Source organism: Pantherophis guttatus, chromosome 3, assembly GCF_059756535.1.
Source record: "Pantherophis guttatus breed Tessera chromosome 3, ASM5975653v1, whole genome shotgun sequence".
Lineage (NCBI taxonomy): Eukaryota > Metazoa > Chordata > Lepidosauria > Squamata > Colubridae > Pantherophis > Pantherophis guttatus.
In genome coordinates this window covers 155,121,084-155,144,520 of record NC_142065.1, presented here as the reverse complement: position 1 = coordinate 155,144,520, position 23,437 = coordinate 155,121,084, and the positions used below count along the sequence as shown (strand labels likewise).

Here is a 23,437-nt window from a genome sequence, read left to right as displayed (position 1 = left end):
TTCATGCCTAAAGTGGGACTAGAACTCACAATCTCCTGGTTTGTAGCCTGGTGTTTTTAACACTAGACCAAAACCAAACTTCTGCAGTCTTACATTATAGTTTCTTGACTACTATTGAAAAGGACAAATGGTCGTGGATGTCATTAGCTTAAATATGAGATCCAATCCTATCTCTGTGTGTAGTTTTACTGGTAACAGTATGGAAGTGATTTGTCTTTGTTCTTTTCTGAGTTATTTTTAAGGTACTTGTTTAGTGTACACAACTGGTATTTTAATTAACGAGACCATAGCAGCATCCATGATCAGATGAGGTCAGCCAGACTGATACAACACAAACAGCTCAATTGAATTAGAATCTTGATAATGAAGACAAGATTTTATTTTCTTCCTGAGAACATGTACTTGTTTCATTTTTTTTAAAAAAAATAATCTTCATAAGACTGTGACCAAAGTTATGAAACTTTGGTGACCTTACTTTGAAAGGCTAATGTGATCTCATGAAAGAATGCCAAAATATTGAGATTTGATTAGCTCAGAGGATATATGCCATTTAAAAACAATTTTGTTTTTAAAATATACTCATTTACTCTGGCTAGGAAAACAACATCCTTTCCTGTTGCTGGAAAGCGGTTAGGAAAGCCCAGCACTATGAAAGGAGTTTGTTGGGGTCTGTCATGGAGGAGATATTTGGGGGAAACAATTATGCAATGTGCACTGGAATCTGCATTGGACTGTCCAGTCTGGGAGACCCCGGGAGCATTTCTTCATCAACAGGGATCAGGGAAGCCAAGGTATAAAATGCGTGTTGCATCAAAACTGTCTTTTATTTAAGTACTTGCAATGAAATGTTGCAATAGAAATACAAAAGGGCACAGCTTGCATTTTGATGCCATGATGCATGTGCCATCATTTTGGTGTCATTGTGGCTAATATTAGGAAGTTAATAGCATGGTTGTCCCAAAAGTGCTTTTTCAAGAGACAACTGGACTTTCTGGTTTTTCTTTGAAGATGTTTTGCTTCTCATTCAAGAAGCTTCTTCAGCTCAGAGCTCAGCGCTGAAGAAGCTTCTTGGATGAGAAGCAAAACATCTTCAAAGAAAAACCAGAAAGTCCAGTTGCCTCTTGAAAAAAAGCACCTTTGGGACAACCATGACCTGGATGATTGAGACTCCCTATAGACAATAGTATGGAAGTACCAAAACACTTATTCAAGAAGACTTTTCCCCCAACCAAGTCACAGAGTTTCCAGGAAAGAGTGATCTTTTGGCATGTGCTGAACTTTCTATTTCAATGAAGGTTGGAGGTTAACTTGAAAACACTTCAACTATGTTCTCTGTCACAGAACATTCCTGAGAAATCGTTCAAGGTGAGAAGAAACAAACACTAAATAACCAGATTGGTCTGATATCATAACAATAAACAGGAGAAATGGGTGTAAGATTTTGAACCTATATTTTACTATAACTAGGGCTGGTTTGTAATTTTAGCAGTTGCTGGAATTCATTAGTAACAGTTGTGAGTATGGTTCTTTTTTTTTTCTTTTCAATAAATTTATCCTTCCATGTCTGTAGGCTTCTACTTCCAGTTTTAATCTTGGCTAGCAAAATCTAACAAGCCTGAAGTAATTGAAGGTTCTAAATTATTTATCAGGTAAGTCAATCAGATTGTCCCTACAGCCCAGATTGCTTTAGCGAGCAAGCATTGTTTTGCATCGATCAATTAGCCAGGAAAACTATTTACACCCAGTATTGTACAATTGTAACAAACTACTATAGATATTTCCAGTTCTTGTTTGTCCAGTTAAGCAGAATTAATAAGCTACAACCACCTCATAGCTGTACCATTTTTATAAAGCTGGTATCACTTTTACGACTTGATTATAAGCAAAAGTTCTCCTTCATTAATGACAGTCCCCTTCAGTAAGATAATAACAAGAAAAAAAGAGAGGAAAAAGTCCAGCGCACAGAAGGATCAGAGATCACATTGGTCATTTTATACAACTGCCTATAACTGGATTTTGCATGTCACAGTTCATCGCCTAGATGGATTTAATTTCATGCTAATGATTCACAGAATTTCTCCTCTGCTTGTCATTTACAGGAAAAGGGCTCAGAATAATAAATACTTGGTGACTTTAGGTTATTTCTTGTGTTTCAATGAAAGATGAATGTGTTGTGGAGGTTATTAAATCAATGAAATGTGAACCTTTATCTCTATGAAATTCTACTTAAACAAATGAGCCTCTGAAACAGTTAACAGTAGATGTTTTTATTTACATAATAAAAACATAACAATATACAATATATTCAATTAATAAACAGCACTTAGTTACTATGATTAATTATCCTGTCGGCTATCTATCTTTATATATATCTATTCTCTCTAAGCTATGTTATCTATGACTATTCTTCCTCAGAAGAAATATTATTGTATACCAAAGAACTGCTCTTCTAAAGGACTTCCAAACTGCTCACAGTTATCTAACGGAAGATCCTAGAAAACAATAGAATACTAGACAGAAGATCAAACTGAATAGTAAACTGAAGAGCAAGGTGAAGAGCGGGGGTTTCTGTTAAGAATCTCCTTTTATACTGCTAACTGTGACAGTTAGGGGAGGACCCGGGAGATTCAAACATATTAGCTGCCCTCTGATTGGCTTATGTATCCATACATTCCAAAAAGCTATTAATAGGCACAGCTATAGGGAAATAAATTTTCTCTAACAGAATGGCAACTAGGATAAGAGGAAGTAGGGTGGATTTAACAGCATAAGAGCCTTACTAGGCTCAGCCAGTGATCTGTTTAGCTCAGTGTTCTGTGTCACATGCTAACAACCCAGATGCATCCAGGAAGCTCACAGACTTAGACAGGAGGTTGGAAAGTTTCTTTGATTGTTGCTCCCTAGTAGCTGGGATTTAAGGTATGCCGCTTCTGTTCTGAGCCATCAAATTAATCACCGAGAATCCAATCCTTCATAAATCTGTTCAGTATCCTTTTAAAAGGCACCCACCACATCTGAGATTAACCAAAACTCAGTAAATGACATGAGTGGCTACCCAATAATGAGAAACAGACACTGAATTAGCAGGAAGAAGAGAAAGCTGGATGCCATTCACTATGGATGCCATAGACCATTCTCTATGAAAAATGGATATCAACTTTACTTCATTTAAGTGCCAGAGACTTCTGTAATGAAACTTTCCCTGGCTTGCTCTTAATCAAGCTTTTTTCGTTTCTTGATTGTAGAGATCAGTGGTGGGTTTCAAATAATTTCACCACCGGTTCACCGAAAATGTCAGTCTGCGCGCATGGCTTCCACATATGCGTGCACACATAGCTTCTGCCATGCGGTGAGGCTCGACTGAGCAGCCTTTCGGGGCCTGCTCCCCTCCATCTCTGCTCTCTGGGGCAGTGACTGCTTCCCTCTGTACTTCTGGGAAAGCACCTTGTGCAATTTAGCAGCTGTGAACTGCTGCTTTCCTCTAAGTCCCATCCGGACAGCGCTGTGGCACAGAGAAGCAGCAGCCATGTTGAATGCTGTTTCTCTCAGCCGCAGCACTTTCTGGATGGGACTTAGAGGAAAGCGGCGGTCACAGCTACTAACTTGCACAAGACGCTCTCCCAGCAAGACAGCAGCAGAGAGAAGCAGCTGCTGAACTGGAGAGTACATGGAGCATCTCCATGAGTGACCAAGGCTCAGCAAGGGATGGAAGAAGCGGCTGCAAGATCTCCACTGTAGTGCTTTCCGGATTGGACTTCTTACAGGTAAGAAGAACTGGTTGGTCCATTCCCAAACTGCTTCAGCCCTCCTGTGCCCATGCAGCCCCCTCCTGCATTCTCTGACCCAGCCGAGGTGAAGGGCAAGTGGGCGGAGGCTCTGGGGCAAGGCTGGAGGGGGGAATGGTGCACCCCCAGGCCCTGATCCAAGGCAAAGGCCGAGCAGGTGGCATGCTTACTTTTGGTGAGCAGAGTGGGCAAGGCATAGAGGCAAGGCACGGAGATTAGCTGGGCTACATGGCAAAGGCAAGATATATAGGGGCAGGGTTGGTGGAGCCAGCCAGTGGTGCAATTTTCCGGGTCTCTGAACTGCGCAGAATCATTACTACTAGTTCTGTAGAACTGGTCAGAACCGGCTGAATCCCACCTCTGGTAGAGACCCAAGTACCAACCTCTCCCCCTTGCATTTCCAATTTTAAGAGTTATCAGTTTTTGCCTAGGGGAGAGGAGGGGACAGTTAAGAGGGGAGGGTGGTTAAATAAGGAATGATACCCAGTCCTGATGTGTGGTGGGTTTATTTATTAGAAAGCATACATGCTCTCATTTAAGGGGCCCTGGACTTTTGTGTGACTACAATTCAGGCATTATGGTTCCCAAACGAATAACAAGTTTTTTCCTCCCTAGAATATGAGAATTTGAATTTTTTTTTGAAAATATTCTGCTAAATTTTGAAAACATGAATAAAATGTAAATAAGCAAAAAGAAAAAAGAAAAAAAAGAAAGGTAAAATGCTCAAGAAAAGTGCAAACGAAAAGAAAAGGTAAAAACAAAGGAATGGCTTTCTACTTTTTTTTTTTGATACAGATATATATGAAAAATACATACAATTCTAAAATTAAGAATAGTTTACATTCCTTTCATAATCCCATATAATTCGAAGCATCAAATTCCCAAATTCAAAATTACAATTCTCTTAGTTTCTCACAAAAAGTACCAAAGTAGCTTCATTAACAACTCATCACTGTCTGAAAAAGTTTTGACTGGTCTATATGTTCTGATTGAACCACTTTCTGATATATAATAATCAACACAATGAGACCTGGTTTGGTTGAGTAGTTAAGGCACCAGGATAGAATACGGGAAAATATGAGTTCTATTTCTTCCTGAGCTATAATATAGGAAATATTGCCCACTTCTGAAAATATTGGCAAGAAAACTGCATGGAATTGCTGGGAATCAACACTAGCCTGAAGGCACAAAAATAAATAAAAATTGAAAAAATAGTATTATAGAACATTTCTTTTATATATCTTACGCTTACCAAATATTGTTATAAGACTAGGTTGTTGAAAAACCAATGATCCAAAAATGACTGGGAGCGGCAAGAACCAGAAAGTATAAGAAGATTATTATATTTTGTGCTAGATAAGAAGCAAAAATTTAAAAAGCAATGACAGCTAAATCATCTTTAACCTCAGTTTCCCTTTTTGTATATAGTTAAATAAATCTGAAACCACAATGCTTCAGAATGGGAAGATTTCTAGTCTTTTGAAAAAGGAATTGCACAAACAGCCTGATATTTTGACACCTTTTCTATTTTCAAAGCAAAGCCAGAATGGAAAAAAAACACTAGCTTCTATTAACTGCCATTTTGATCAAAGTGAATGGCATTGGCAAACAAACAATAAAGTCTTCTTTAAATTCAGCATGCCTCCTACTGATTTCCTAATGGACATACAATTTTCATGGTAGGAGTACCAAAGTGGTTTGCCATTTCCTTTTTCAGTGATGTTTTACATGCAGTCCTCCAGAGCTCTGTTTTCACTGGCAGAGGGTTGCAGGAGGCTGTGGCAGCCAAAAACAAAGTTTAGGAGCCCATTTTCAAGTCAGAGAACTCGGGCCACCACAGGTGCCCCCGACAGGAATGACGTTGAACTGGCCATGCCTACCCTGGCCACGCCCGCCCTGGCCCTCTGAGGTCAAACACAACCCTGATGCGGCCCTCAATGAAATCAGGTTTGACACCCCTGTTTTACAAGGTCTCCCAGTAAATCTCAGGTCCTAATATTTTTAGTGGTGTCTGATTCAAGTACTAATCAGCCCTGCCTTTTTTTTTTTTTTTGAAAAGCAAGCACAATAACTAAATATTTTATTAGCTGAGCAGATGAAAGAATGTCATTCTTAAATGATCAAGCAAAGCAATTGGCGGAATCAATCAGATCCAGCCTGTAATGAATAAAATCCACCTGACAAAAATCCAACTGTTAATTGGGAATGAAATATTGCTTTCTTTTGCTCATTGAAGAAGGCCTTATGACACTTTTCCATTGTGTTGACAACCGTGACAATTTAATTTAAATTGAAAAGAGAAGCCTTGTCATTGTTAAAATACTCAAGACATGGCTCAGGCATATACAAGGGCATATAGATAACACTATATTCCTGTCATATTATTGACATAATACTTGGTCAACTGTCAAGCCAAGTGTTGTTAAATATCTACTTACACTTTCCACAGTATCGTTGAAGGTAGCAAATACAGTGCAATGCTAGATTACCTCTCTTCTCCCCTCTCATCTCTCTCTCTTTCTCTGTATATCTATGTATCTCTCTCTTGTGCGTGTGTGTGTGTGTTGAATTATTTGATGAAATAAATTATTGAACCCTAATCAATGCGAAATACAGTAGCACAGCAGAATTTATAGTGTAATTGGGCTAGTATGAATGAAATATAAGGAGAATTCAGTTGCCAAGATTACTGCCCAGGATTACCCATTAGTTGATATTGCTTGTTCAAAGCACCATTCTATGTCAGCTTGATATCAACTCTGTAATAACTATGTGTATTCAATAAAGTCAATATACTATCTTGAGGCTGATGGGGATTCAGCAATGAGAGGAGCACATGTTGCCTATGACTGATAACAACACAGAGACATAAGGTTTTCCAAGCCACATCTTACTAAGGATAACCCTTGTACATGTAGAGGTTAAAATGCAATCTGCCTAGAATCATGCTGGGAGAATATTTTATGCTTTGTTTCCAGCTGATGCCAAAATCGAAGGATACCAGCAGGAACAAATTTCATCTTCTGTCTGTTCTTTTGTATGGGGAAAAACGTGGGGAAAGTGGACAGGGGTTACATGAAGTTATTTGGAAAATGGGATGTCAAAAGACTTCCAAATCATTTTAATACTTTAAAACTGGTGAAATGCACAGCAACACCAAGCTTTCTGAAGAGAACAGTTTCTTTTTTCTTTTTTTAGAATTTCTATGGCTTTAAAAACTTTTAGTCTGTAATGTTGGACAAATGGACATTCAGAATATTTTTTTTTTGTAAGTAGGAGAGCCTGCAGCCAAATTCAAAGCTTTAACAAGCATCTTTTGTAAATCCAATTTAGTAAATTATTCAGGCCACTCTCTTAGTTTGTTATTTGTATATGCCTTTTAATTATTAAGACATCAGCCAGTTTCTTTTGTGAGTCCATATCATTCTTTTAGCTTGTCATTTTTAAATCCACTTTCAGATCAGTCTCATTTTTGACAATAAAACTTGTTTCTCTTCCATAAACTCTTTTAAGCACAGTTTATCTATACAGATGGGCACTTTTAAAATTAGCTTCTGGGTCCATTGTTCAAAAATGTCCTTCAATATGTCCAAAGTTAAAATAATCTGCTCCATTCTGTATTGCTGAATGGATTTAAGCATCCATCTAACCTTGAGTTTCTTCTAGTTCCCTCTAGTGTCCAACCTTCAAAGTCCTATCCTAGCATTTAAAAAAAAAAAAGAATTCAAAATAAAAGCATGTTTCCACAGGAATGTTTCCTATAATTAATTCCATTTTTTAAAACAAATTTATCTAGGTCCTTAGCCCATCCAAAATCAAAGTTGTAATCATTCTTTTGCTGTTTATTCCAGATTTTTAAAAGATCCTTAAACTTGTATTTAAAACTTATTTCACTAAGGATTGAAGGGAAACTCACCAAGTGCTATAAAACATGTCCATCCAAAGATTCCTAATAGCTGAAAAACAGTTATGAAGCAATTTCCAAAAGTGATTAAAAAAGAAAGCACCATATGTGATTCCGGTGCCTTTTGGAAGGTGACGATTGTGAGTTGAGTAAGATGGTTATTCCCTTGACTCCTAGAAGTCTGAAACTGCCAGTCAACCATCTCGTGGTTTCTTCATGGGGAGCAATTCTCTGAAACAATTGTGGATAATCTCAGGTCCTCTCCTGTCTACTCAATTGCTCTTCATTCTCCGAGTTTAACATTTTTATTGAGTTATAAAATATTGTAAAATACAAAAGTAAATAGAAAAGCAATGGGGGGAGGGGGTGAAGTGGGAAGAGAAGTGAGGAAAGATAGGGAAAGAACAAGAAGCTTTGACTTCCAACTTTCTCTGTCACAGTAAAATAAGGCATTAACCTCAAATCACAACTTTTTGCTTTTCCATAATAGTATGAACATGTCATTTCTATAAAGATCTGTCAGTCTAACCTGTAAAACCCAAAGTCAGAGTGTCCATCTGGAAACAAAAGTACTTATGTTCTTTTCTTTAATCAAAGTAGTCAATATTGCCATTTTATCCAACTCCATCAACTTCTGCAACCATTCATCCATGGTAGGAATCGAAGTGTCCTTCCATTTTTGTGCATACAATAGCTCTTCATTCTCATGCAGTGGGTGGCTGGTTTTAGTGGAGCCATCCTCAGTTTGCCATTTCTTCCCCAGAAATCTCACACTTAAGAATGTTTTTTTTTTAAATTTTATCCAATTATTCTGGATGCCAATGAACTGAAACTTTGTTAGAAATGCAAGTTATCCCCTGTTGCTTTCTATTACAATGACATAAACTAAAGCAATCCAAATTATCTGGGATTGTTTTCATCTTTAAAAATATATCATTTATAATTAACGGTGGAACAATGTTGCAAAATGTCAATTTCAAATGCCCATAAAATGGAGAACTGATAATTAGGTTGCCTTGGACCCTAAGATGGGTGATATATAAATTTAACAAATAAATAAATAAAATAAAGAGGTTAGCAGCAATGGAAGCAAACAGTTAATGGAAAGAAAATAATTCCCTTCCTGTTTTAGAAAAACTATCCATCTTCTAAAAAAGGGGGTCACAACAAGAGAAAGATTTAAATGGGATAAATAGAACCCACAGTCAATTGGCTCTATGATACTAGCCTAGATTTAAAATCAAGAAGAGTCATAAACTTTAATAACATAAGTCAAAAGTATCACAATTGTCTGTGATGGAATATTCAACAAATAATTTGTTTCTGACAGAAGTCAGATGCCATGAGGGATTTTATTATTGTCTTTTATTCCCCTTTCTGTCCACACTCTTAGTTACTAGTTTTGACCAAGCTTTAATTGCGAAAGTTGATGAAATATAGCATATTTATATCCATATATACAAACAGATAACATTATCTATTGATCTGCCTAAATGAAAACAAATATTGATATTTTCCGTCTGCAAAATACATTGCGTAAAACGCTTTCCTTGCTTTGAACTACCTAAGTTCAATATTTGGAAAATATTTTTTTTTCTTTTAAAATTCTAAAGAGTCTTGACACCAGCTAGAATTTTAATGAAAACAATTGGATTTCAAAACAGAGATAGCAATTTGTCAGGAAAGCCTAATCTGCTTCTTAGATCTGCAGAGCCTCAAACAAGATTGTAAATTTTCCACAAAGCTTCTACGTCCCAGTCAGTGGAAATGCCTGATCTTTTCTTTGAATAGCGATGAGTTCATTCTGTATTGGCTTTGCCTAGCCAAGACTTTCCAATCAGTGTATAAAAAACAATGGAACAGTAGACTTAAAGCATATAACATCTTATATTTTATAGTCATATGTGCCTATCGAGACCCATATCTTCCTGAGAACATTTTTATTAGATGATAAGCAATGTCATATACAATAGGTATTTTTGCAGAATGTTATGAGGATTCTTGCACTGAGCAAAGAGTTGGACTAGAAAACCTCAAATGTCCCTTCTAACCTTTGGAGACGGGAGAGCTTCATTATCAAAACAACAAGGAGAAAAGCATGGCTTAAGCCCAAACCATGCAGAACAGATATATGCATGAACATCTCAGATCCCCATCTGTTCATTGACTTTAGTACAAGAGGGAGAGGAGAAAAAGCACAATCCTACTTGTAACCGTAGTCCACGTTAGTAAAAATAGTTTTATTCTTCCATATAATTTATTTCTTGATCTCATGCAGGTGTCAGTGTAGTTTTTATTAAAATGTAGAACCATAGAAAAATAGTGGCATTTAAAATTACACAACATGACATTTCTCACAAAGGAGGCTTAAAGCAAGAACTGAGCCTACTTTCACAAGGAGCTCCTTTTATTGGTAGTTCTGCATTCATCAAAGGGTAGAAATCAGCGGTGAAATCCCCCCGATTCTATCTGGCTCATCGAACCGGTAGCACTGGCAGCGGGAGGCTCCGCCCACCCTTTGGGATGTCATTACGTCCCGGTTTTTTATCATCTGCGCATTTGCAGAAGAGGCGCATGCATAGTGTGCGTGTGCTCCCGCGCACTCCTGTTCCCGAATCGGTAGAGAAGGTAAGTGGATTTCACCACTGGTAGAAATGTATAATCACGAAATTACTGGAAACAGAAAGCACTATTGTTGATTAATTAATTGATCAGATCACTTTGGTTCAGCCAGGAAACAATGCTAGACATTAACTCTCCAGTATCCATCAACACTACTTAAATTCTGTTATATCTTTAGCCTTTGCTATTGCCGTTCACTGTGTCAAGCACTTCTTCTTAACGGGGGTACATTCGATTTGTAATTTATTTCTAACAGATAATCTAGCAAAAATTAAAGCCATACCCAGAATCCAGTACTAAAAATAGAAATGGGAAAGGGAACAAATTGAGAGACGAAGTGGCATGGCTTTAGGTCAGTTTGAAAAGAACCAAAATATCACCCTAGTCTTAAACTTAATATTTTCCAGCACACATTCTTCTTGATTGCAACTTAATCATAGTTTGTTGCAAAGGTGTTTTTTCAAAAGGCAGCTGGACTTTCTTTGTTTTGCTTGAAGATGTTTCACTTCTCATCCAAGAAGCTTTTCCAGCTCTGACATACTGAAGAAGCTTCTTGGATGAGAAGTGAAATGTCTTGAAGCAAAACAAAGAAAGTCCAATTGCCTTTTGAAAAAGCACCTTTGGGATAATCATGACCTGAATGACTGAGGATCTCCATAGACATTAACCACAGTTTATTGCCTTTGTTTCTTCTTGGCTATGATTCTGTCTCTGGATCAGCCTTTCCTTAACTGTCATTCTTCATTTGTGATTGACAATTCATCAATTGTTTCTCCCCTTCAGAACTCTGGCTAGTAATTGCAATTACTTTCTCTCAAAAATTCCTGAAAAAAAATATGACTAAAAAGGCTGCCATTTTTAATTCAAAATCCCAAATAAGATTCCAGAGAGTGTCATTCTGAATATTACTCTCCAGAAAATTAACCTCAAAAGGAATAAGTTTGGTTCAATATTTCACATTTAGTTTGAACAAGTGTGAATTCAATTACAGATGTAACAACTTTGCTTAGCCATTAGATTCCAAGAATGATACATAAATCCTTCCATGTATTACTGGAATTGTGATGCTATCATACTGTTTTATCTTAGGCAAAAGAGAGATCTGACAGAAATTTAATGATCTTTAATTAAAAATGTGGATCTTAAAGAAAATGAGGGCCAGATGTAATCTGAGATACTTTATCTGATAATAAACATATTGCCAAGCATGGGAAAATCAGGAAGTCTAGGCAGTTCAAATGGATATAAAGGTTTATTGCAAGCTTATGCTATCTACAAGAATCTGAACTACTAATGGTCAAAACAAATTGGCAGTAGATAAAAATCAACAGAATTGTGGGAGCGAAGGGACTCAAGACTGATGATGTATTTGACTCATCCCTTGGGCTCAGTCTGGTCATCTCTTACCCATATCCTTCATTGAGATACTACCATATTTAGTCTATCTTGGAAAATTTGCTCATTAAAAAACAAATGAGTCATTGTAATTTAGTTATCCCTGTATCATCCCGATATGGCATCTATTTATGGTCTCATAAGTAGTTGCTATGGAAACTAGCAGTTTACTGAAGATTGATGAAATAACAGCAGGCAAGGAATACAAATCAAAACAGAGTCTCTAAAAAAGAGAAAGCTTCCCTGAATGGTTCTGCTTTTAACAGGACCATGCAGAAGAAGACTCAAGCTCTCAATCACGTTTCAAGAGCCATGTCAGAATTGTCAGCCACAAATGCTGGATATCAGACAGTTGATTCCAAGGAAGAATCATGGATCATGATTCCCTCTTCAATCAGACTGCAGCCAACTGTCTTTGATTGAGGGATTTATTCCCTTGCTTGGCAAGGAGCCTCATACAAAGTCTTTGCTCTTTGTTCTAGTTGCTGGGGATGGAAACTGGGAGACCTAACATTACTACCATCTGACATCCAGTTCCTCAGGTAATGCCAGTGTTTGATTAGCCTCAGGTGATTCTTGGTTTTTTGTCCCCCAAGGCTGACATTCTACGGGTTTTACTGGAGCCCTTTCTTGAAAGTCAGTGTCAGCATCTGAGTTCTGCACCAGGATTTATACTTCATAACTGCATTGCAGGAATGTCTTTTGTTTTACCATGTTTATTTTTCCAATGACTGTCCTCTATTTTTTTTTCATTTTCTCCTTACTTCTCTGTCTCCAACCAAAGATTATTTGCCCCCAACAGACCCTACCCACTGAGACAAGTCCTTAGGTGGCCTATCCTTTTGAGACATCTTGCCGTTTTAGCAATCAAAGCAAAAAGAATCAGGAGAGGAAACTTGTAGTTCAAACAAGCCTTTACAGCACATATCTTGCTCAACAAAGCCTGATGAATCACACTAAACGGAGGTATCCAAGCAGAAAAACAATAGATCTCAATACTACTTGCAAGCATGTAATTTCTAAGGCAAGAAAGATAGCATTATTCCAACAAGTTAAAAATAAATCCACATAATCACCAATGACTGCATTTCCCTTATAAATCTTTTCCATGTTGACTAAGAATTCTGGTAATTGTGCTCCAGTAGCAGGAATAGGATCTACACATACATATACCTTGCAGGGATAACTTCAATGAGGGAATGTTTGTAGAGAAACAACAAAGAGTTTAATTCTGAGGGCAAAGAAAGAGTCCTCTTGAAGACACCATTTGTACATCAGTATCTTAAGTGTTCACACAGAAAGCTTTGTTTTGAGGAAACTCTAATATTTCCTTGAAAGTAAGACTAAGATTATTCCCCACTGTATCTTTGCAGTGAAGAAAGCCATATTAGAGTTGCTGAGAATATGGTAATGGAACACCTATGGAACCCTCTGGAAATCTTGCCACTTCCATTGAGGTGATGGAACCATAAGAAATACAAACCATTCTGAAATCCATGTTGGCACATGAGTATAATCTGAAATTCAGAACTGCTCAGCCACCTTGTTCTTTTGAATCCTTAAACTGAGTCCTTGGCCATTTATTAGACTGTATATAATTAATTTCTTGCCCACAGATCTCATTTCAGACCTTATTCTCAATAAAAGCTGCTATCATTTTAAATATTTAATCTTAGCAAAAAAATCATTTTAATCAAATAGTGGTCAAATTACTTATTCAATGATCTTCCCTAAATTAATAATTCAAGGTTATCTAAAGGATGGGGAGATGGAATTTCTTTGTAAAAGTAAATCTGACAATTCTTTAATGGAGGGGTGGGCAATTAATTTTTCCAAGAGGCCACATGACAAACTGGGTGTCAACTCTGAAAGGAACCTGGCTGAAGCCATCTTGTCCTGCCTCACAGTTGCCACAAAGCCTGAGAGAGAAGGGGAGGGGGGGAAGTAGCTTGTAACAAAAAGAAAAAGTATTCCTGTGGGAACCAAGGTCATAGAAATAGGATAGGATAGGATAGGATAGGATAGGATAGGATAGGATAGGATAGGATAGGATAGGATAGAATAGAATAGAATAGAATAGAATAGAATAGAATAGAATAGAATAGAATAGAATAGAATAGAGCAGAACAGAACAGAACAGAACAGAACAGAATATAATTTTTTATTGGCCAAGTGTGATTGGACACACAAGGAATTTGTCTTGGTGCATATGCTCTCAGTGTACATAAAATAAAAAATACGTTCATCAAGAATCATAAGGTACAATACTTAATGATAGTCATAGGGAACAAATAAGCAATCAAATCATATTAGGAAACAATCAATATAAATCGTAAGGTTACAAGTCATACAGTCATAAATGGAAGGAGATGGATGAAAAGATTAATAGTAATGCAGACTTAATAACTAGTTTGATAATGTTGAGGGAATTGTTTAGCAGAGTGATGGCATTCGGGAAAAAACTGTTCTTGTGTCTAGTTGTTCTGGTGTGCAGTGCTCTATAGCGTCGTTTTGAGGATAGGAATTGAAACAGTTTATGTCCAGGATGTGAGGGGTCTGTAAATATTTTCACAGCCCTCTTTTTGATTTGTGCAGTATACAGATCCTCAGTGGAAGGCAGGGTGGTAGCAATTGTTTTTTCCGCAGTTCTAATTCTGAAGTCTGTGTCTGTCTTATTAGGTTGCAGAACCAAGGTCATCATAACACTGGGACTGTTGTGGAGGGCTACTGCCCTGGCCCCCTGCTGCTGCCCACATACATTCCCTACTCCCATTGATGCCACCCTGCCCCCCACCACTGATGCCCTGCTCCCGGCTATTGATGACTTCCTGCCCTTCTCTGACAGTGGCAGGACTGGAACAGCCAATGGGCCAGATGTCGCCTGCAGGCCATTAAATCCCCAGGTGAGCTTTAACTCATAAAATTAATTAGAATAAATATCTACAAAATGGACAATATAATTTCCAGATTTAGAACTTCAAAGGTTCCTTTCCTTTCTCTATAAATTGAGCAATTTACAAATGATCCCAGTTTCTACAATTTACAAAGTAAAAAATTGAAAAACCTTGCCAAGAAAACTTCAGGGACTTGTGCAGGCAGTCTCCAAGAATCAGACATGACTGAATGGAAGAGAAAAAAATATATATTCTCATCGTATTACACTTTTTATGCCAAAGGTCAAGCATATTCTTCTATCCCTGGAAATTAGAGAGCTGTGTTTCTCAGAGTGGTTTATTAATTTAGAGCTAAATTCCACTTTCAAATTTTCTTCATTCAGCAGATGGTAAAAAAAAAAAAAAAAAAGTTCATTGATTAGAAGGAAGCTGTTATTCTATGAAATAACATGCAGCACAAACATTTGGAAAAGTATCCTTTAGCATCATTAGCCTTGGTGCTGTGCAAAAAAATGAATAACCTTTTCAGTAAAACAGAATGTGTATCTACTTTAGTTTCTTTTAACATACGCTGTTTTCCTATAATGTGGTGTATTGATAGGAAAAATTTTGAAATGATTAGAACAACCGAAGTATTCTTCATTTAAATGGAACAAAGCGAAAACATTTTAGTATTCTGGTCAAATAAAAGAATGCCATCTTGGAACAAATTCAGTACCAGGTTTGGTACTGAAGGAGCATAAAAATAGATGGAATTGCAATCCATATGGTTGGTCCCTCCATCAAAGGAGTAATTTTTAAAACAGTTAGAAAATAATAAAATAAATCCCCCTTAGGAAGCAATAGTAGTATTGCTTATCTCTCACTAGCTGAAAAATCTGTTAGTTTTTATTAGAATCAATTATTGGAACTCTCCTTAACTTCAGCACAACCTTTTCCATTTTTAAATAACCCCGAGGCACTGAGACAACATATTAACAGGGCAAAAAGATAAGTACCTTAAAATTCCTTTCATTTAACACCTCTCCCAACCTGTAGATAAACAAGAGATGTAGGTAGACATAATGTTTTAATGTTTTCCTTTAAAAAAAACCCAAAAACCTCTTATTGAATTTTTCTGTTGGCACTGTACTGTGCTCACTTTCTAGCCGTTTCAAACAACAATTCAACATGTGTTCCCCCTCCTTTTTTTCCTATCTACTTGGCAAGACCCCATCAAAAACAATCTTGCATACAGAGATGACTTCTGCCTGTAAAAAAAACCCCAAACTACTGTGCTTCTAACCTTCATGAGAGGGATTAATATACTATAATAACATTAAGTGTAAAGTGCATGCCTAAAGTCAGGAATCAATCAAAGCTAGTATATTTTCAATTATTTCTCAAAGATCAACAGGCACCTTTAACAGATTAATAGAGTTGGAAGGGACCTTATAGGTTGTCTAGTCCAAATTTCTGCCCAAGCAGGAGATCCTACACCATTCCTGTCCTGTCCTGTCTCTTCTTGAAAGCTTCCAGTGATGAAGCTCCCACAACTTCTGAAGGCAAGCTGTCCCATTGGTCTCACTGTCAGAAAATTTTTTCATATTTCCAGGTTGAATTTCTCCTTCAATGCTTTGGAAAATACATTGACTTGACCCTCTCCTCTCCGTGGCAGCCCCTCAATATTGGAAGACTTCTATCATGTCGCCCCTAGTCCTTCAGTTTACTAGACTAGCCATGCCCCGTTCCTGCAACTATTCTTCATATGCTTTAGCCTCCAGTCTGCTACTTATCTTGGTTGCTCTTCTTTGCACTCTTTCTAGAGTCTCAACATCTTTTTTATAGTGTGGTGACCAAAACTGGATGCAGTATTCTAGGTGTGGTCTTACTAAGTCTTTATAGAGTTGTATTAGTACTTTATAAGAGTAAACACAAACTCACACAAACAAATCATCAACAAACCAATCAAATCAACATTACATTTTTTGCATCTATTTACCTTCGTATTTATATAACCTCATGACTGGGAAATGTAGTAATGCATGTGTACACCTATTCTTTATATTATCTGACTTCAAACAGAAAACACATCATAAAATATATGTAAAATCTACAGACATCACTAACCTACCATAGCAATAAAAAAGTCCAAGTAGATGATCACTTAAACATGAGCCAGCAGTATGCAGCAGCAGCTAAAAAAACTAATGCAATCCTTGGTTGTATAAACAGAGGCATAGAAACAAAATCACGTGAAGTATTAGTACCATTTTATAAAGACTTAGTAAGGCCACACCTGGAATACTGCATCTAGTTTTGGTCAGCATATTACCAAAAAGATGTTGAGATGTTGGAAAAAGTGCAAAGAAGAGCAACTAAGTTGATTAAGGGCCTGGAGACAAAAACATATGAAGAACGGTTGCAAGAATTGGGTATGGCCAGTCTAGAGAAAAGATAGATTAGGGATGATGTGATAGCAGTATTCCAGTATTTGAGGGGCTGCCACAAAGAAGAGGGGGTCAGCTTATTTTTCAAAGCACCAGAAGACAAGACAAGAAATAATTGATGGAAACTAATCAAGGCTGGATGCAACCTGGAATTAAGGAGAAATGTCCTAACAGTGTGAAGACAATTAACCAGTGGAACATCTTGGCTTCAGAAGTTGTGTGCTTCATCACTGGAAGTTTTTATGAAAAGACTGGGCAGACACCTATCATAGAGTCTCATTCTTGAGCAGAGGGTTGGATTAGAAGACCTCCAATGTCCTTTCCAGCTCTATTCTGATTGATTGATTGAAAACAAACAAACCAACAAACAACAACAACCAGCAGGGATGTATTAGCCAGATGACCAGGCATGTGGCTTTGAGCCATCTTTAACTCCATCTGTTTTATCATAGATTTTAATGCTACTCTTCTCTCAATCCTTGAGTTCCACATCACCTCATCTAGTCTAAATTAATAGTTGCAGAGACATCAAATGATTCCTGCTGTTTTGTTTACATTTTTTTAAAAAAGGAAAAAACTAGCGCAAAAGCAAACCACACAGCAATAGTCCAATCATAGTATTCCTCAAAGTTGGAACACTTGAAACGATGCTGCTTGTAATCAGTGTTAAGTTCAAAATATGTGTGAGATGAGGAATTACATATTTGTTCCTACCTCAAACCCAAACTTTCATAATACATTGTCTTTTTTCCCTCAAGCTTCCCATCTGTAAATATAGGTAGTCCTTGATTTACAACCAGTGGGGGATTGCTCCTGGTTTGGTCCGGTTCTTGCGAACCAGTAGTAACAGCGATGGGAGGCTCCGCCCACCCCCCGATGTCATCATGAATGATCTGCGCATGCACAGAAGCATGTGTGCATGTGAACTCCCATTGTGAAACAGTAGTGGAGGTAAGTAGAACCTACCCCTGTTTACAGCCACAACTGAGCCCATTTCTGTTGTTAGATGAGTTTTGCCCATTTTACGCCATTTCTTGCCACAATTGTTAAGTGAATCACTACAGTTGATAGGTTTAGTAACATGGTTGTTAAATTAATCTGGTTTCTCCATTGACTTCGCTTGTGAGAAGGTTGCAAATGGTGAGCACATGACCTTAGCACCTAGCAACAGTCATAAATAGAATCTAGTTACCAAGCATCTGAATTTTGATCCCATGATCATGGGGATGCTGCAAAAAGGAGCCTTGGTAGTACAGTGGTTTAATGCACCCTGTTATTAACACAGCTGCCTGCAATTTCTGCAGGTTCGAATCTTACCAGGCTCAAGGTTGACTCAGCCTTCCATCCTTTCTAAGGTAGGTTAAATGAGGACCCAGTTTGTGGGGGCAATAAGCTGACTTTGTATAAATATACAAAAGTATGAAGGCTATTGCTTAACGCATTGTAAGCCGCCCTGAATCTCTGGAGAAGGGCGGCATATAAATCAAATTAAAATAAATAAATAAATAAATAAAAATTGTAACTGAAAAACAGTCATAAGTCACATTTTTCAGTGCTGTGGTAACTTTGAACAGTCACTAAACGAACTGTTGTAAGCCGAGGACTACCTGTAGCTACTTAAAAGTTGGAATTTCAAGAGGAGAATATTTCACACACACAGTATTTAATCCTTGTGATTTACAGTGCATTCTGTATTTCTTGTACAGTCTCAAAGGTCTTTGTGACTTTTAAACTTTTAAATTATAAGAACAAAATGAAAGAAAATACAAGTGATCTCAATGAAGAAAGAAGGCATCCAGTTTGGACAATTCAACTCTACTTTAAAGGTATCTTCTGAACTTGAAAAGGTTATATTGCCTGACAGGAATTTAGTAATCACCCTCTTAACCTACTTTCTCCTTTAAAAAAAAAAAAAGAAAGAAAGTATGTTTTCCCAAGTCTAGAATTGACTGACATGTTTCACCTGCATTTGAAGATGATCAAAATACTCAAATAATTTATCTTTAAACACCAAAACCTCTCATGGCAATTGAAGTCAACCTCCACTGGTTCATGAAGTAAGAAGCTAATGGAACCGGTTGACTTGAGCCGATGACTGAATGTTCCCAAAGACTAATTACAACAAAGGCTATCATGTGGCCCATTGCCCACTGGCTGTAATATTAACTGTAAAGCCCAGCAGACATGTTTTTTTTTTTAAAAAAAACATTATTTTTCCCAGTGTGATCAAAAGACATTAGAAAGAAACAAGCCAGAAATAAGGACTTTGAAGGGAAATAATAATATGTTCGTGGTACCTGCAGAGGTCCACATTTTTCAAAGGAACACCTGTAAGGTTTTAGAACGTTTTCTTCCCCCAGAAGAAGCAAAAAAGTGCAAACTATGTAGAAGTTGGACAAAAGAAATCTCAACTGCATTCATCCCTTATACTTGAAATATTGCATGTACACAACTATGTGGGTTTTTCTTTTTAAGTTAAGAGAGAGCAGGTAGCATTGCACTTCTAATTCTGGATTTTAATGAATGCTTTCTCATGGAATGCATACAGTTTGGAAAACCATATACAGGTGAAACTCGAAAAATTAGAATATCGTGCAAAAGTTCATTTATTTCAGTAATGCAACTTAAAAGGTGAAACTAATATATGAGATAGACTCATTACATGGAAAGCAAGATAGTTCAAGCCTTGATTTGTCATACTTTTGATGATTATGGCTTACAGCTCATGAAAACCCCAAATTCACAATCTCAGAAAATTAGAATATTGTGAAAAGGTTCCATATTCTAGGCTCAAAGTGTCCACTCTAATCAGCTAATTAAGCCATAACACCTGCAAAGGGTTCCTGAGCCTTTAAATGGTCTCTCAGTAGGAATCACAATCATGGGAAAGACTGCTGACCTGGCAGAAAACCATCATTGACACCCTCCATAAGGAGGGAAAACCTCAAAAGGTAATTGCAAAAGAAGTTGGATGTTCCCAAAGTGCTGTATCAAAGCACATTAATAGAAAGTTATGTGGAAGGGAAAAGTGTTGAAGAAAAAGGTGCACAAGCAGCAGGGATGACCATAGCCTGGAGAGGATTGTCAGGAAAAGGCCATTCAAAAGTGTTGGGGACTTTCACAAGGAGTGGACTGAGGCTGGAGTCAGAGCATCAAGAGCCACCACACACAGACGGATCCTGGATATGGGCTTCAAATGTTGTATTCTTCTTCAAGCCACTCCTGAACAACAAACAACATCAGAAGCGTCTTACCTGGGCTAAAGAAAAGAAGAACTGGTCTGTTGCTCAGTGGTCCAAAGTCCTCTTTTCTGATGAGAGCAACTTTTGCATCTCATTTGGAAACCAAGGACCCAGAGTCTGGAGGAAGAATGAAGAGGCACACACTGCAAGATGCTTGAAGTCCAGTGTGAAGTTTCCACAGTCTGTGTTGATTTGGGGAGCCATGTCATCTGCTGGTGTTGTTCCACTGTGCTTCATTAAGTCCAGGGTCAATGCAGCCATCTATCAGGAGATTTTGGAGCACTTCATGCTTCCTTCCGCAGACGAGCTTTATGTGGATGCTGACTTCATTTTCCAGCAAGACTTGGCACCTGCCCACACTGCCAAATGTACCAAAACCTGGTTCAATGACCATGGGATTACTGTGCTTGATTGGCCAGCAAACTCACCTGACCTGAACCCCATAGAGAATCTATGAGGCATTGCCAAGAGAAAGATGAGAGACATGAGACTGAACAATGCAGAAGAGCTGAAGGCCGCTATTGAAGCATCCTGGTCTTCCATAACACCTCAGCAGTGCCACAGGCTGATAGCATCCATGCCACACCACATTGAGGCAGTAATTGATGCAAAAGGGGCCCAAACCAAGTACTGAGTACATATGCATGCTTATACTTTTCAGAGGTCCGATATTGTTCTATGTACAATCCTTGTTTTATTGATTTCATGTAATATTCTAATTTTCTGAGATTGTGAATTTGGGGTTTTCATGAGCTGTAAGCCATACTCATCAAACTTATGACAAATCAAGGCTTGAACTATCTCACTTTGCATGTAATGAGTCTATCTCATATATTTCACCTTTTAAGTTGCATTACTGAAATAAATGAACTTTTGCACGATATTCTAATTTTTTGAGTTTCACCTGTATTAATAAATTTGTAATATATCCTTCTAAAGCGAATTCTTTTGTATTGATGATGCCATCAGCCAGAATTAAACCCTGTTAAATGTAATAATTACAATATTTGTGAAAGGTATTAGTACTGGTGTTTATATTTCTCTGTATATAGCATACATATAGGAAAGTATACTGCATGTCATAAATAATATCTGAGATAATATTTTAAAGAAAGATATAAAGAAATATTAAAGATATAAAGAAATGTTTATGAGCCTGGCATGCATTTTTAAGACTCTCTGATATCAGAGAGGATAGGAGAATATAGTGCAAACACTAGAACCATTAAAAAAAATTGGAGCCATGTTTTAGAATTTCTACAACCAAGTAAAGTACTTGATCAGAATTATTCCTTTCTTTTTCTCTTACATTATCTGCATGTATTGGGGGAGGGTGTACAACAAGTACATAACACACTGTGGAGAACCACACAGATTAATTTGAAGAAGAAATGCAATGGCTGTTAAAGCATATGAACCAAACTCAAGAAGGGATTTATTCCAATAGATGGGAGCTTAAAGAGACTATGCCTTGACTCTCTTTGGTACAAGAGAGATAGTACCGTATTTCCCCAAAAATAAGACCCTGTCTTATATCTTTTTGAAATAAGCACTTGGCCTTATTTTCGGGGAGGTCTTATTATTTGGGGGCATGTGGAGCAAGATGGGACTCCTCTTGCCATTTTATCTGATTTCCAGCTCTGCGTTTAAATATTTTCAGGAAGGGCTTATTTTCAGGGGGAGGCTTATTTTAACGCATGTGCTCAAAAGCCCGATTGGACTTAATATCAGGGGATGTCTTATTTTTGAGGAAACAGGGTAAGTATCTGGTTTCAATGCTCTTTTACTATAGCCTATAATATATCAATACAGCAGAAGGCCAAAATTCGTGGTGGAATCCATTTTCCTGACCCGGCCTAACCTCACACGGCTGACATCAGCCTTGAAACCCTCACAGCATGCTTCCTTCTGTCCCTCTTACAGCCTCATTAAATGGCTGCTAATGGATTTTAAAGCATAGGTAAACATTCTGTGTGCATCACATTATATATTCAAATGATCCTGTCGCATCTCATGATCCAGGGCTTGAAATAGAGAGGATGTCATTCCAATCCTTCTAATCAAAATGCACACAGTGTGACTTCATGTTTCTAACCAGATGCACGTCACAGAAAATGAACAGGTGTGGTTTTGTAAGTGTAATTTGTTGCAAGAAAACTGGTATTTTTTCTTCTTTAAGAGTTGATTAGTAAAAAACAGCCAGATAGCAGATGTCTCATAGCACCAGCTATCTCAGCTAGAAGAGATTCACTACGATTTCTTTTTTTTTTTTAATTGACAATAATGCCTGTTGTTTACTGACCATCCAACCCAAAGCCTTTAAAGTCTGGATTTTAATTTGGACTTTCTTTGACCTCTTACACAAAGCCTAACACAGAGTGTCTTATGCTTCCTTCCTTCTCAATAATGAAGATATAAGCCAAATGAGAATAGAGTGGCTAAAAGTCTAAAAGCTTGTCTAATCATGACCAATATTTGCAACACAGAACTGCAGCTCTAATACTCTGGCCTTTCTTAATTGTATTAGGACAGTTGAAGGGAGGGCTAAATTGTTTTAGGATTTAATGATAGTTTGAGTATCATCTGAGTGGTAAAGTGTCTGTATACATTTAAAATTACAGGAAATTGTGTTTCTGTTAAGATTATATAATTCAGTAGTTGGTTCATGTCTAAATACTGACTTTAAAGCGATGTTCCAAGACAATAATAATTTTCATGTTCTGTGAGCTTTCTGATTGCCAGGCTATCAGAATTATTCTAAAATCTGCATTATCTGTATTGTAGCATTAGGTCAATTAAGAAAGAGAAGTTGTCTGCACACTTCTGAAGTCTTTCAATTTCTTTGTCAGGCAAGTTGGTAAATCAAATGAAAAGGATAAAAACGTAAAAAAGAGTGCATCATTAGATAACATACATATAAACCTTTAGTTAAAACTCCTTTTTATGACCCTGTAATCCCTTAATTTGGGGTAGAGTCAGGGTAACCGGATGGAGCTGAGTCTTTACTGGATGGAGCTGAGTCTTTACTATTTCCTGATGCCTCTGTGGAGTTCACAGCAGGATTTTTTTCTTTGTGTCCTAGGAGAGAAACATGTCACTATCTAAGATTGAACTCTCAACCTTCTGAGTGGGAGATGAGCATCTTCACCACTAGGCCACCATGCTG

At 37.5% G+C, this 23,437-nt stretch overlaps 1 long non-coding RNA gene across 1 annotated transcript; it reads left to right on the top strand.

The window, feature by feature from the left end:
* Positions 1 to 2,729: 2,729 nt before the first annotated feature.
* LOC117672577 (uncharacterized) lies at positions 2,730 to 14,990 on the top strand. The gene is made up of 4 exons (XR_015733332.1): positions 2,730 to 3,764; positions 12,189 to 12,248; positions 12,509 to 12,672; positions 14,386 to 14,990. It is a non-coding gene; the product is annotated as an uncharacterized LOC117672577 (long non-coding RNA).
* Positions 14,991 to 23,437: the final 8,447 nt, after the last annotated feature.